The sequence below is a fragment of the Lepisosteus platostomus genome, chromosome 7 (genome assembly GCF_059453375.1).
Source record: "Lepisosteus platostomus isolate fLepPlt1 chromosome 7, fLepPlt1.hap1, whole genome shotgun sequence".
Classification (NCBI taxonomy): domain Eukaryota; kingdom Metazoa; phylum Chordata; class Actinopteri; order Semionotiformes; family Lepisosteidae; genus Lepisosteus; species Lepisosteus platostomus.
This window is the reverse complement of record NC_142617.1, coordinates 288,968-304,668: the sequence shown is the minus strand read 5'-3', so window position 1 is coordinate 304,668 and position 15,701 is coordinate 288,968. Positions and strand designations below refer to the sequence as shown.

General features: G+C 39.2%; 2 protein-coding genes across 11 annotated transcripts in view; both read left to right on the top strand.

Moving 5' to 3' along the window:
- Positions 1-15,701, top strand: part of LOC148657701 (arsenite methyltransferase) — a 64,560-nt gene that overhangs the window by 15,443 nt on the left and 33,416 nt on the right. The window lies entirely within an intron of this gene.
- The window catches only part of LOC148657702 (nuclear receptor-interacting protein 1-like), a 40,849-nt gene that overhangs the window by 15,488 nt on the left and 9,660 nt on the right, over positions 1-15,701 (top strand). For 2 of the 10 annotated variants that reach the window (XM_088638320.1, XM_088638324.1), the window contains exon 2: positions 4,618-4,821. The exons of 2 other annotated variants lie outside the window; for them this stretch is intronic. The gene's annotated coding sequence lies outside the window, so the exon portion shown is untranslated. 6 more of the 10 variants (XM_088638323.1, XM_088638321.1, XM_088638322.1 and 3 more) reach the window with 6 other exon arrangements.

Genomic DNA, 15,701 nt, shown 5'->3' with positions numbered 1-15,701 from the left:
TTTCCATGACGGTGAGTATAAAAGAGAGCTGTGACTGCAGTACATTACTGTGACCTTGACCTTGTCCTGAAACCTTGACCTCTGCACCAAAGGCTCAGCTTCTCCATCTGTTGCTTATCTGAGTCCCTGACAGGTGTTCTCTTTACGCGATATGTGCAACTTAATCTTTTATCTGGCATAATTTGGCATCAAAAAGGCCCCCATTTAAATTTTAGCGGCTAAATTAAGACTAATGATGTTGCTTTGGTTTGTCTAGTCTCCAAGCATTGCAAAAGATGTGGGCTGTTTACTGTACACAGCGTCCTGTGAAATTGAAATCCTGTCAATATTTTTCTAAGACCGAGGACATGAAATGCTGAAATGTATGCTCAAAGGCCATGGTGTGTGCTGATCACTGCATCTTAACTGCTAATCTGGGGAGATTCTCCTCTGCTCGGTTTCAGAGGGAACCAGGAAATATCATGGCGTCATGCAGGGACTCCTGAGTGAAAACGTAACCATTTTAGGTTTTCTATGTGGCAAAGAGGGCAAAACAAAATGCATACATCCTGGTACCTGATTATCCTCCACCTCTTTGTCAAAACTTGCTGTCAGTCAGTTCATGCATACTGAAATTAACATTGGACTCATCACTAAAGAGGATTATGTAATTGGTGTTTAACCTTATCAATAAGTTTAATATGTTCCATGATTGATACTTTGTCACATATGGTATAAAAGCAAAGTGTGATTTAATATGTTAACTTTAACATGTTCTTATTTAGAATTTTGTATTCATGTAATTCTGAGACTAGTCATAAAACTGTTTTATTGGGCTAGGAATAAAGGTCACTGATGCACCCACTAGAATAACAAGATGTAACTTGAAGGCCCCAGAGCTAGAAGAGTGATCCCCTGATAGACTGGAGTGGACCTGTGCCCACTGTGGCAGTATCCTGTGCTCAGGATGAAGGATAGCCCTCAGGATGCAGCTATACGTAGTGTCTGCTGGCACATTCTCATTGGTCCCCGAATATAAACTCCGAAACACCCTAGAGCATGAGCTACTTTTTTCCTGCACATTTTGAGGACTAAAGTGAATAAAATGTTCATTCATGCCATGAATTGTTAATCAGGCTGTGAAGAGGTTATAAAACACATCTAGCCAGACATTTGGATTATTGTCACAATCAGCTCAGTGCTAAGGTTAAGGATAGAGTGTCCAGAGAAAAAAAAATCTTTTTTTCGGACTGGCACATATCCGCCTAAGAGCAACACAGATTAGTTAGAGGGAAAAAAACATTTAAAGAGATTTGAGATGTCCTTCAGCTAGTTTGAAGGTTTTTGTCTTGCAAATCCAGTACAAGGGCGCCTGCAGGCATCTCGACCCTGCTGCGCTACTGATGCCTCTCAAGGTCACACTAACCCACCCCGTGACATTCAGCAATAACAGGGAGAACGGGAAGGGGGTGCAGAGAAATCTCCTTTGTGATCTGCTGCTGTGCACAGGGAGAGGCAGCACAGACTCCTCTACTGTAAATACAATTTGTTACTTAAACATTTGAACATTTGAAATTTTATGACATACCTGTGACAAAGTCATCTCATGCTTGTTGAGAACACATGTACATAAGGAAGCTGAAAGGCTTCAAAAACTCTTTGTAGTTGACACATATGCGGAGACAGAGATGGAGAAATGCACACAGAGAGAGATTTAAATTATTTAAAGGGGACAACGTCCAAAACCAGGAGATTCTGCAGTCTTTGAATGCCAACTGAACACTCAACATGCACCTACGGTTTCCATCCTTCTCATTATCTCTTAAATCCATCTTCATCTCCAGGTAGCTGGTAAGAGGACACTCCCAATGAGGACAGTGTAGGAACTGCCTGGAAATATTAAGCAAGTGAATTAAGAGTTTTCTATCCTCCTTCTACTAGAAGACAGATTCTCCCATTGGATAGTTAATGGGGCAAGTTTGGAATACTGTTTACAATTGGAAATCTTTAAAAAGATACTAGATCAGCTGGAAATCAATAACTGTAGTTGGCACTTTTGTAAAAGAGAAAAGCAAAAAAAAAAGATTTCTTAAAAAGCTTTATGTAATTGCAATGTAGAACTTGGGTGTTTATTAATGTACAATGAGCACCTTTTTATGCCTTTTGCACTTGAAATACATTTCAGTATTGTCTCAACACACAATATAGATACATAAGACTTCCTGTAATTAATTTTATTCTTAATTTAAACGTGTCAGCTGTCATGCAGGGACCTGAAGGCCTGGCACACTAAATGGTGTGTGTGTGGGGAGAGAAGTGGAAGGGTCTGATTGTGGCCAATTAAGATTCTCGTGTGTCCACGGGAGAAGGTTCCTGCCACGCAAACCAGCCCTCCGCTCCGCCACACATGTTGGCGGACATCCTGAAGCAGTGGCCTGTGTTTGTATGGCTCTGCTGCTGTATTGGGACTTGTACCGTGGGGCAAGAGCCCAGCCAGTGATGTGTGACGCCTGGCAAGCTGGCACAAGTCGGAGGCCATCTGCTGAACGCGAGGCTGTTATGAGTCACAGAGGGCGGGGCTCTAATCCCCTCTCCCCAGCGCAAAACACAGCAACTTGGAGACATTAAAAATAAATGCAGGCTCCTGAATAAGTCATTTGAATTTTATCTTCTAATTTGTCATTGGAGGTTATGCTTATCCATCTTTATCGACATGGTAAATGGGGCCTTATCGTAAAAAAAAAAGTATTTATAGAAATTATCTTCGCATCACAAGTGTCACTGGAAGACAGTTGAATGGACATTTGGAGGAAAAAGTGAAAGATCCCCAGGCTTCTGTACAAGAGCACATCCCCAGAACAGCAGTCACCCGTTACACCTACACAGACTGCTAGAATCGGTAGAATTATCATTTCTGAGAGTATGCAGACACATTTTTATGCAAACTGTACAGGAAATGCAATACTGTATACAAAGGTGCTAAAAGTGCAGTCCAGATTGAGACTGAGATTGATTGAGACTCTATTTTGTGAATGTTACTGTTTAGGTCTTGAAGGTTCTTCTTATTCTTATAACACACCACCTGTTTACCCAGGTAACTGCACGGCATTACTTCTTTATATTCTCTCTCTCTGGGATATTTGTCAGCCTGTAGTTACACAAATGAAATCTTCTATACAAAAATATTTCTTATTATCATATTATACATTTCTTATTATTATTGAATTACACACAATCTACCTTTCTACCTTTCTATTCTGACTTTGAAGACATTATATTGGATGTTCCCTCATTGCTTACTGTTGGTCTTGCACCAAATCCCAAAGAGCAGAAGTCCAGGAAACATGAATATTATTTAATGACAGCTATTTATTTTTTACCTGTAATCGTCAAGAATGAAAACCCCTTCGTTCTGTTGTCTTGCACAGGCAGGGTGAGCTTGTCAAACACCCCCTGTTCTGGTGTTTGTGGAGGGGACTTGGACCACTCTTAGATACTTGCAGCCTTGGATATTTGCATTCTGTTTCAGCGGTTTCCTTGAAATTTCCTTGAAAATACTGAATACCTCTTGGTCACACGTGTTTGCACTGATGACTTCAGTTAATAGCTCTGATGAAGCCCACAGTAGGTTTGCTTATTAACTGCCTCCCTGTCTGGGGAAAAAGGCAGGAGACCCAGACGCACTTTCCCTTTTAATGTACTGGCTTTTCTTCAATCGTTTAATTAAGAATGCTGAGATTATTCAGTCTGGAGTCAACTCCTGCTCTCTTCCAGGCTTTCATTTATCTATGATTAAATTGCTATCATTCTGTAACTGTACTGCGTGCTCTCTGAGAACTGCAAAAATCAAAAGACGCTGGAAAGTGTGAGAAAGGGAATGATGCAAAGTGTTGTAGTCAATTCTTGTTTTCATCCTTGTTGGCTCATTAAACACTTTAATATGTATCTTGCAGGTGTGGTATCCAGAGTTCCCTCTTTGGTAAATATGGCCCAAATTGCAGTTCTGAATAGTTTAGTTTTTTATTTTGTTGTTTCAGTTAATCTTTATCTTCCATTTTGCTTTTACTGATTTAAAAAAAACATTTTGTAGAATGTTGCAGCAGTTCTTGACAATTTGTCGGCAACTCTCAGCTGTTATTTGCTCTGAGTTTGAACAACCTGGCTGATATTGACAGTAACAGGTCCATAAGAACTCGGTGACCCTTAATTTAAGTAGGTGAAGGATTTCATTATTCTCCTTGTAAAGTATTTTAAACTTTTTGGATATGATACAGTTTAATGTGAATCTGATTTAAAAGAGCAAAATAGTAGAAAAGGGCATTCCCCTTTAACAGTATTAAATATTAAACAAGGTATCTTATTATTAAAGAATAATAATAATAGATGTGTTAAATAATAGTCATTTGAATTGGACTTCAGTTGAAAAGCCAGGACTCCTGATCAGCGCTCTTGAACGACCGTGTGAGAGCCTGGCACTCAGGCTCTGGCGTGCAGGTCCAGCTCCTCTTCCTCCGGCGCCCGAAGGGTTAATAGGTTGCTGTAATTGGCACCCGCAGCTGCTCTTTCTTTCGACAGGGGATGGTTTTGCAGCCTCCGCTTTGTGTGACAGCTGCCTAATTGGGCATTCTCCCCTTGTAGCCAGCCTGCCTCCTCCAGCCGGGCTGCTGACGAATGGCAGCGGATTACAGATGAGGACACGCTGACCTGCTCGACCTCCCCGCGGAGCTGTGGGAGGGGCCTCCTGCGAGCCCGGCGCCGCGGGTCACTGGAGGATGAGGTCGTGAGAAGGTGGAGATTCTGCCAGGTGGCGGATGACAGAGTGTCACATGACTGTAGCCTGATGTCAGTATGTCAAGGGCACAGGTTTTGGCACGACGCGTACCCTCCTCTTCCATCTTTTTTTTTGAAAAGGTGTTTTGTTACCGTTGCAAGCTCTTGGCTGCATCCCCAGTTCTTTTCAAACAGGCAAAAGTATGATGATAAATGTTCTAAGTATTTTGATTTTTGGTCATTTATTTGTTCTGTCTTGCTGCTATGTAGAAGACTAGCAGGATAAGGTTGCGTCCTTGCATCAAGAAGTGATAATCACGCTCGTAATGCTCATTATGAAGTATTTCTGGCACTGCAAACTCAGGAGCCTGCCGCCTGTTAGAGGCTCGGGAGTCTGCCCCTGTACTGTGATGTTGATGAAAGCAGTTCTGTGAGGAATAATGATTAATATGGAAGATTGTTTATCATTATTATAACGATGCTGTCGGTGTTTGAGAAAAGGTCTTCCACAAACTTGAAAAACTGGTTAGAGTGCATTAAATTAGTAATTTTAATTGTGTAAAAGCTTCCCACTTATTTTCAGCATGTTGTTTTACTCAAGTATTTTATTGTAAATAGGGTTATTTGGCACTTAAGTAATTAGATCATTCATCAATGAGATGAGAATCAAAAGATGGTCTTCTTTGAGCTGACAGATTTTTGCAGAAGGTTTTGAAATAGAACTTCATTTCTCAGAAGCCAGTAAAGCTGCTCTGCAGATGTCCTTAACTCTTCGAGGAGACGGTTAGTGCTGGTTTCTGTGCAAAGTGCCCCAGGGCAGGTTAAAGCGATGAAGGGCTTGCTCTTACGCATCTCCTGCTCTGCTTCCCTGCCTCTGCTTTGTTGTGATCACAACCCCCCCCCACCACCACAAAGTAACAAAAGCAAAAATGCAGTGTAGCTTCACATCATCGGAGCAACGGAGGCAAGAATCCCAGGATCTGTGCCGGTGTCTTGTTGTTGTCATTCCTCTAGGATGCAATTTCCTTCCCTGAGGTAAAAAGCCGTCAGTAGTAAAATGTGATGAATTAGTTCACTCGAGCAGACTCGCCCCTCTGCGTGTTGGTGTGTGCGTGCGTGCGTGGGTCGAGTGTGTGTCGGCATGGAGAAGGCTGTGGGGGAGAGTGCTGGCTGGGTTACTACAGGTTTAAAGCTGACCTTGTTGTGCATGTACTTAGCTGTATTTCAGTGCCTGAGTCAGGCTGTGCGAGCTCTGTAATCCCACGCCCTCGTACACGTATGCTTGATTAGTGGTAGTTGTTATCTGGGAAGAAGACAGTCCGCCCTCCTTGGGCATTGGTCAGGACGGGGGCACAGGGGGGCGTCAAGTCGAAGGAGAGAGATAGGAAGAGAAGGATCCACATTAGTATTCTGCTGGAGCATTGCTGCCTGCAGAGCAAATTGATTACTACAGTGTACCTGTGCTTGGCATCACAGCTTTGGAAGAAAGGTAGGGCTGTATATTTTGTTTCTGGTTTTGCATTACACAAGAAAAACATGCCATGACTACTTAACCTTTTTGGCATCTCTCACAGTATATCTGTTGCCTGTTGGTAGAGTTAGATTTGTTTTCTATCCTTATTTTTGTATATTTGTAATGACTTTTCCTTAATAAATGTAGGAATATTTTAGGTTTTAATACATTGTTCTGAAGTTATGTGGTCTGTCACATGGACATTGTTTTCTGTTTGTTTCCACTACAATCTTCTAAAATGCTTCGATAGGAAACACACTTATGTGCTTTTATTTTTCAAAAATGGAATTAGGATGCTTAAATGGTTGTATGATTGTTGCTGGAAAAGAACTGTTTTTGTTGTTCTGTGTTTACAAGTATTTTGGTCTTCAAACTTTGTGCAGATTCTACGTCCCGTGCTGAAGTAGATTCATGTTTGAAAAGTTGCAGTCTCCTGTTTAGCTTTTGCTCAGGTCTGAGGACAGTATTTCAGTTACAAAGAAGGGGGAGGGGAATGTTTGCCTGTGTGCTGATGTTTCTTGTTACTTTGGCAGAAACAGAAGCATCCAGAGAGATTTCCCAGCTCTCTTATTCAATGGTATTTGTAGAGAGTTTATATGTTCTTGTAAAAGTTGGCTCCAACAGTAGAGTAGAGTAGAATGTACAGTATTTTACTTTTAATATACACCATGAACACTTGCATGTTTTTGTAGCTTCTAATGCAGCATAATATTTAAAAGACCCTACCAGAAAAATACCAAAAAGTCAAATTTTGTATGTGATGTTTAAAGAGAGGCATACTTTGTGATCCTCCCATGTTTTGTCTTAAAGAATTTTATTGGGTAGAGAAGTGTCTTGGGAAGCAGTTGACAAATCTACCACAACCACCTGCTGTGTTAACTGTTGGAGTGTTTGCCTGTGGGAGGGTTGTCACCCACAGGACCTCTTTCTGCAAATACAGTGGAGTTACGTCAGCAGCAGCTCATAACCTTACAGGCTTCACTGCTTCCATTAAAGTTTTACTGATACTTTAAAATAATTTAAATACTAATGTTGTATTGCTTTCAACAATGCTTTATACAATGTTTTAAAGGTTGTGTGCCAAACATTTATGTGTAGTCTTTGCTTTTCCAAAACCATATTGGGTACCTTAAGATTTTTAAGAAAAATATTTTTTTCTGTCAGACTTTTGACCCAGTTGTGAAAATGTTTTTAGGCATTAAAAGGCAGCAGTGAGGTGTCAGGAAACTCTAGAGCTTGAGCACTGTGGCAGACACAGTATTTCTCTGTCCCATCGTTGTTTTTTACTTTGAGGCCAGCTGAGTTGAAGTTTCCTCTAGAAGGCCTTATTGAATCATTCTATCTTTTAGTAGGCTAGGTGGATCTAATTGATTAGCGGTATTAATTAAATATCTTTAGTTTGTTTTAATGGATGAGCACTAATATGTAAGAAAAGAAAGATATTAATGGAATTGACAGCATGTTTTTTTTGTCAGTGGAGAGCTCGGGCTGTAGAGCCTACAAGCAAAATGCTAAAGAAGATATTGAATGGCTGCAATGTGAAGTAATAGTAAGGGAACTGTTCTCCAGATCAATTATTGTGGGTTCACATTCCCGGTGGGACACTTGTTCTACAGTTAGGCAAGGTGCTTCACTTGGATTACTCCAATAAATAATCTGCTTTATAAATGTGTACCCCAGGTTTTCATTGTAAGTGAACATTTGTTCTCAATTAATATATCTAGTTCAATAAAGTATTAAGTTTAGAAAAATCAGGACAAAAAAAATTAAAGGCTACAGTGTTGTCTGAAAAGCATTGCATGAATGGTAATAACTTTGACTTTTTATTACTGTAACAAGACAAAATTTAGCATTTGCTCATCCCGAACAACATAAAAACATAATGGTTTCAAAAGCGATCCTATGCATTAAAAAATAGGATTACCTTTTTTCTCCTGTAAGACTATATCTGTGGAAAACGCCACAGAATCCAATGGCTCCTTAAAAAAGTAAATGCTTTGAAATCGGAGCTCCAGAAACTTTGAGAGCATCGTGGAGGAACTTTCAAATCTCAACAATCATGGTAGTATCTCCTAATTATCAGAACAAACAGAAACCAAAAGATGAGCCGATATTGTCACAATGTCACCTAACTTTACAACAATGTACAAGTTTGTTCCAGGGCCTGGAAACAGATAGCTAAATCTGGGCAACTCAAGACAGCAGCTTATAGGACATCGCCATAGAAAAGACCGCAGTTCTCAAGGAATCACAATAACCCCATCGGCACCAGAATCTTGAGAGACAGAGAGGTGGCGGTAGTCAGTCTTGGGATCAGTGCGAGGGAGATCCTGAGTCAACTGCAGTATGCCATCTCCCTGGAGCTGTGGCAGCTCACATCCTCCAAAAAGGATACAAGATCCTAGCACGGGCAGGAAAAAATGTAGTCTTATGGACGAGTTGCAACTAAAAAAGATGGGGATGAATCCAAATAAAATCTGCAGAGGGGGATGCAGTGGTAATGGTATGAAAGATAACCCAATGAAAAAACAGATTATAAAAGGACCAAGTAGTGAAGCGCTTAAACCTAAATTCCAGGAGTATTGGGTATAAAATAGATAGTGTTTATAGCACCAGCATACAATTCTGTTGTAATTGGAGAAATGACTAACAAAACATGACGATAAAAACACAAAAGATGGAAGATGCAGTTGTAACATTACACATCAAACAGGAGTGAAAGCTCAGGAATCAAGGGTCTCAATTTGCTTGAAAAATAAGTGGGAATATTCAGATATGGCTGACGTAATTACCACGGAGAACTGAATTAGGACCAGTGCTCTTATTCAAAAGCAAATGTCCGTGTTCTGCTATGACTGCTATAAACGTCTTGTCTTTGTAAACTATGCTGGTCTTTCTCACACCTGAAGAAGGCTCCACGGATGAAACATTGTTTTCTTTCTTCTTTTTTTTCAGCATGGAATAAACCTATTACTTGTTCCTTTGCTGCTATAAACCAGTCAGGTTCACTGGTGATATCAAAATACTATTGGCCTACACAGTAGAAAATGCAATGGAATTTTAAAAATACTTTGATAAATTCAAGACTGGGCAGGTGACATTTAACGTAGACAAGTGCATATTATTCCATGGAGGTATTATGGGAGTACCATAAATATAAGAAGAGAAACCCTGAATATGAAGGAGCATCTTATGAGAAAGCCTCTGGTATTATATTTCTACTTTAGTGGGTTGGGACCTGATTCAAATACTAGTGGTTTCTTTTTTATCAACAGTTCAACACAAACCAGAGGAAACATTGAAAACTATGTGCAAGTTCATTTTAAACAGGTTGCATGTTCTCCATAAATGTTGTGGAAGTCTCAAACTAGTAACATATCCATGTTGTAAAGTTTATACCCTGGGTTTTTTCAGTAAGTAGCTGGGTGAGATCCCTAGATCATTTAGCTACTAACATTTCAAGAAGCTAGATGGGCTAAATGTCCTCTCTTTGGTAACAGGTCTTCAAGGTCTACAATCAAATCTCTCCATGTGTTCTATGTTCTTTTGTTTTCCTTTAACATTATTATCAGGGCATTGGATGGATTTGCTGAATTGTTCCTATCTGCTGAATGAATGAGCTCTTAGGCCTTGCGCCTTCTTCTCTTTGCTCTTGATTTAGTTTGCAGTGTTACTGTATGTGAATAGGTGCTATTGATAATCAGATTAAATAACTTGCTTATTGTTGAATTTTCTTATCTAATGTTTTCCACCTAAACAAGTAGATTTCAGTGTCTGGTAGGTCTTGTTAATTTACATGAAAGTCTCTGACTCATGCCCTCAATTTATTGACTTCAAGACAAAATGTTACCTGATTGTAGTTCAGAAGTTAAAAACATTGTTAGCCTTTGGGTATATTACATTTGTTCTCATATATTTCAGTTTTTCTTCACATAACCTTATACATTTTTCTGTTAATGCTCAGGTCATAGCTGAAATTTGGAGGATTACTAGCACTACAGAGAGAATTAAATATCTGTCCAGCTAAGAAGCCTTTCCATCTATTATATGTTTATCTTTAAGGCCAAGATCACTTACAATATTTGTCGATTCTCCTTCAATTGAAATCTGATTTGTAAACAGTCATTTAGACAATCAATAACACTGACTCATTATAATGGTCTTTTCCCTTTTTACTTTCTTTGTAATTCCTACCTGGGTGATGGCTTCAGCAGAAAAAGACTCAACTCTGACACAGAGGCACATTTTGATTCTCTGGTTTGCAGAATGTCATGGTTTCAGTTCACACTGGCAGCCCTTGTTGAGAATCACATTTGAAACATATTCATATTACTCAAGTAATTTTCAAAAGCCAAGATGAAGTTAAATGCTTAATAACACTCATCTAATAGAAGGCTCTTTACACTTCCAGTTTCATCTGCAATGCCAATCGTGTAGATATGTTTAGCTAATTTTCTCTTTCCTGATTTCTACATACAGGGAGCAGCAAAGGTACTTGATTTTAAATTGAACTGATGTTACTTTTTCTCTCTTTTGTTTTATCCTTTACAGTGAAATGTCACATTCTGGTTGATTAGTCTGGGTAATACTTGCAAAACATCATGTGATCATCTTGACCTTCTGGCTGCTGTGGGAGGCCAAAAAGAGTAGTGGCTTTGTGAATTTTAGTTTGTTCTGATTCAGTTCCATAATTCCCTGATCAGTCTTGCAATATAACACAGTTAACACAGGACATCATAAGGCTGATGTTCTTTGTTGTTTTCCATCTGCATAGCCAATGAATGACCTCCAAAGCTTTTTACAGCTATGCAAATAAAACGACACAACTGATTAAATTATAAAAAATGGTAGATTTTTAGTCTTTATTTCCTACATTGTCTCATCTTAAATTTGCACCTTTTATTTTTTTTGTTTTAGAAAATCATTAACTAAATCTTTGAAAACTGTCCCATGCTCGTCTTCAAATGAGTGTGTATGTTTTTAACAATGATCAGAGATCCCAGGTTTTAAAACTACTGGTCTCTGTTGAGTTGGCTCCTGTTGAGTTATTAGCACCAGCTGAGTCTAAATAAAACCTAATTCAATCCTTAATTACATTCTAAGTAAGATTCTTTCCTCTGTTGTAGTTCGTGTGGGGGATGTAAGGGAAATGTTTTGATCCAGTCTTGCCATGGCAGTCTGTTTCTGACGAGGGAGGTAAACATTCACCTGTATTACTCAGCAAGAACAGCTCCACCCTGAGAAAGTGTGGTTGTGCAAAGGACCCCAGGTGTGCCCACATGGTGGACCCTGAAGTTCACACCAGCTCTGTGTGTCATACTTTGCAAGCTACAGTGTATTATTTTGACCAGGTTCACACCTAGTAAGATGGCATGTTTTGTAAAGGATATTTTGTATCTCAAGATCATCAGACACCTACCATTTTTGAATAAGAAATCTTCCTCCACTGTAGAAATTCTTATGGCATCAAGAATCAAGTACACCATTTCTCCCCATTACATTATGTTGACTGCTTAGCTCCACCCATATCAAGACTAAATGACTGATATAAAAGAGACTATGTTAGCATAGCTCTACATTAGAAAAGCTAAATTCTTCCAGTTGTGTGGACATTCCATTCCAGCATTTCTTTAGGTTACGAGTATCTGGGTCATGCTGATCTACTCTTTGCTTGGGTTCTAAGCTCTAATTGGTGGGGCCAATGAGTGTAGATTCGGCTCTGCTTGCCCTGTGTATGTGTGTGTTTTCGTCATGTGTCTTTGGAAGTAGGTCACTGTGACCTAGTTTTTATTGTGCTTGGCCCTGATTGACTGAGACACTGTGCACTCTATCTTAAGAATTTGTAGCTGCATTTTGATGATGTTTTGCATGGGTGTTTGTTATAATAACAGCTGTAAATTGATTTTTGTTCAAGGTGACAGAGGACTGTATTTTTACAGTCTCTTTCTTATAACTGGTCTGTTCATTGGTGGAAAGTTTCAAAGATTTTCCGTTAAGTATGTTTTTGTTATTTACTTTTTACGCAAATCATGCCTGTCTTCTTTTTACCTCTTCTTTTAAGAAGAAACTATAAGTGTTTTACCCAGTTTGATATTGTAAGTGAATGACCAAAGAGAGTTCTTGGTATATAGATGAGAGATTCCGTATGGTTTAGTCTTCTTTATCCTAGATGGATGATGCATGGATCACTAATGGTAAAAGGACAGTTCTCTGTAATTATTTTAATTAGTATGTGGAAAATAATTAGTAATTCTTGTCCTTCTCCTGTATATTCAACCTTAACCATGACTTATTGTACTAAGAGTAGTTTTATATAAGCAGCGATACATACAGCAGGGGAAGGTTTGTCACTTGTTATCAAAGCTCAGCACTTGCATAGACACCAGCTGTTATACCGAGTTTAAAGATTTCCCTGTCTGTGACCTTGACTTTATCTATAGATCCTTTATATTTACACTGTGCATTTTTAATAACTTGAATGGGTTACAGTTCTTGAACAATGGAAATAATTTATTGTCCAGTGTTTTGGGGAAAATTAATCTCATACCTCTCACGTAAGCAAAATGGTTTTGAATATCAACATTATCAACCCCCTGCAGTTACTATCAGGTCCACAACGTTCCCCACAAATGTTAAGACTTTGGTGACCTTCATACTACTGAATGTCTGAAAAGGAGCAAAAGAACGACTTTCCACAGATGATGTAACTTTTGCGTCCACATGGCTTTTTTTGCCAGTGGCTAGTAAAATAATTTAAAATGCTGTCGGATGTTATTGCCTGACATTGTCAGAAGATAATGGATAATTACCTGAAGTACAGTTAAGAGATGCATTACCTTTTTTGTCCAGAGGGGTCCTTTCTGGGCCCATTTAAAACGATGGATTAAGACAGATGCATAAGGTCATTTTAAATCTCTCTTCTGCAATATCGCTTAATACCCACATTTTCCTCTCTTCACACGCCATGGCTTGTACGGTTTGGCTCTGACTTAATGGGATTTGTCTTCAGGGATGTGGTGCGTTAGTAAATGCTGTCTTTGAATTATAATTCTAGTACTTTCAGATTTTTTTCAATTGGTACTATATGTCTTCATAACACTCATGTTACTTATTTACTGCTTTGCATTCCAAAAATTCAAATGGACAGCTATTATTTAGAAATTGATTTCCTTAAAAACAACAGTGTGCATAAGCTTGACTACATTTTTTAGTTTAGAGGGATATTGTTATGCACAGATTTTGCTATTGCATTTTAACACCTGTAATTGAGGACACATTTTTTTCAATCTTTATACCAGTATTCACAGAAAGTTGGTCTTTAAAAGTGTATGTAATAAGGGAAATTACCCAGTAATTACTGAAGATTGTAAAGAGCTGTAGAAAGCACAATTCATAATTGTGAGTGTAACACATCCATGATGAAACTATCATCAGATTTCTCGGGTCTTTTAAAGACAGAATTCCAACACAACTCGGCATCCCCCCATGTTCTCACTGTATTGAAATACATGGTGAGATAACAGGTCTTGCTGTCCCCTGCAAGAAGAATCTCTGTCACCAGTCTTCCAAGATTCTGTCAGGTATGTAAGGAGGTTTTTAAATGATAATGTTGCAAGATACTGTATAGAGATCTTCTACAGAGCTATTATTTTTAGAAATGATTTATAAAAACCCTGTCTGAGTGATACCAACACTTGGTAGACCTGAGGAAAATACCTCTCCTTGTCATAACAGCTGTTAACCCTTTATGAACAGACTTTTGTTCTGTTCAGAAATCCTTGCTTTCAAACATGTAAAGGTGCAAGGAGTGTTTAACTGGCTGTCCTATAATATAGAACAAGGAGAGTCACCTCCCTGAGTATGTGCTGCCTTAGGACAATTAGCTCTGTAAGAGTTAGAATAAATGCCCATCCTGCTGATAGTGGGCGTAAGAACTGAGGACCAGGCCTAATTTGACTTAAGGTGCGAAACATGTGTTTCACCATAGAAACAGCATTTTTATGTCTTTGTAAGCTAAGCTGTACCAATTTGAATTCTTTAATGTTCAAAAGGAGAAATAGCACCTGGCAGTTTTTTGTTTTTTTGTTCCTTTCATTGCAGATGAAATTGTACTGAAATTTTTAAAGTATGATTGAAGATTGAATAGTGTTCAGAGCTCAGCACACAACACACCGGACAAGGGATTTGCTTGAAAGGGGAAAGGGATGGGAAATAGACTTTATTGGAGAGATAATCAGTGTGAAATAGGATTTAGGCAGTTCAGATTTAATTAACCTTTGTGGAATTCGCCCAGACATGGGGGTTTTCTCCCCTCCTCAAGAAGGACATGCAGGGAATCGCTCCTGGCAGTTCTGCCAGGATCTGGGTTGGAGTCTCACTGTGGCGTGCTGTATTGAAGTGCTGCGGTGCCTGGTCCAGACACAGCCCTGCCCCGATGGGAGCAAGAGGTTTGTTCACACTCCACAGTCTCTCAGAGCAGGTGCCAGCCAAGGTGCCAATTAGTGTAAGAGCCATGTGACGAGGCCACTTGTCTGGACTCAGGACTAAGACTGCTGCAGATCATCTCAGACTGCCATCAGACAGAGATAATGCCTGTCAGTATGGTTTCCTTGGAGCTGAGTCACTACTGTGCCATCAGAGTAAATGACATACTGGCTCTTGGGTAGACAGGGCAAGTCTGAATTTGCATGCTGTGTGCTGTAAACAGTGGGCCTGCAAGAGGGGAGCAGCGATTAGCCTGATCTGATCAGGGAGACTGTGCTGTACAAACAAGAATATCATCAATTGTTTTTGGATCCTCTGAATGGTAACACTTTTGGAAATTAACAGTGATGTTCTACACCTGTTATTACTTTAAGATTTTCCGTTTATATGTTTGGTTATGAATGTTCATACTTTCATAAGAATTTCATACATCTTACAGAATTTCATAAGGAGTGTAATTTTGTAATCAATCTTATTTTCTTTAATGAAAGCATTTTCTATAAAACTTGAGTTCAGTCTTTTATAGTCATTGGCTTCTGCTTTAAGGCCTGTTTTCTTTTTCAGAGTAATATCCTATTTCTGTAACATACTTATAGACAATAATGTCTTAAGTGTGATGGCATCCCAGTATATCTTCTTTTTCTAAGGAAAGCTGCGAGAACGAATGAAAAACAATCCTCACTTTGTTTAACATTTCCAAACTTTTGAACACTACTGTGAATCATTATGCTATCAACGCTACAGCTGTAGGAAGATGTGGTGTCATTTTGAAGTGCAGATAGTGTCTTCTGTCTGTGGGCATTGACACCAGCTATAGCCAGACCGCGGAATCACAGCTGGGCTGGGATGGCTGACCTTACATTGTTTCATCTGTTGGTTGTTTAGAAAGTGCTTACAAATATATTGCAAAGCATGTGCTTCTACTTCAGTAGCTTTGGGGTGTAGAGAAGTCAGT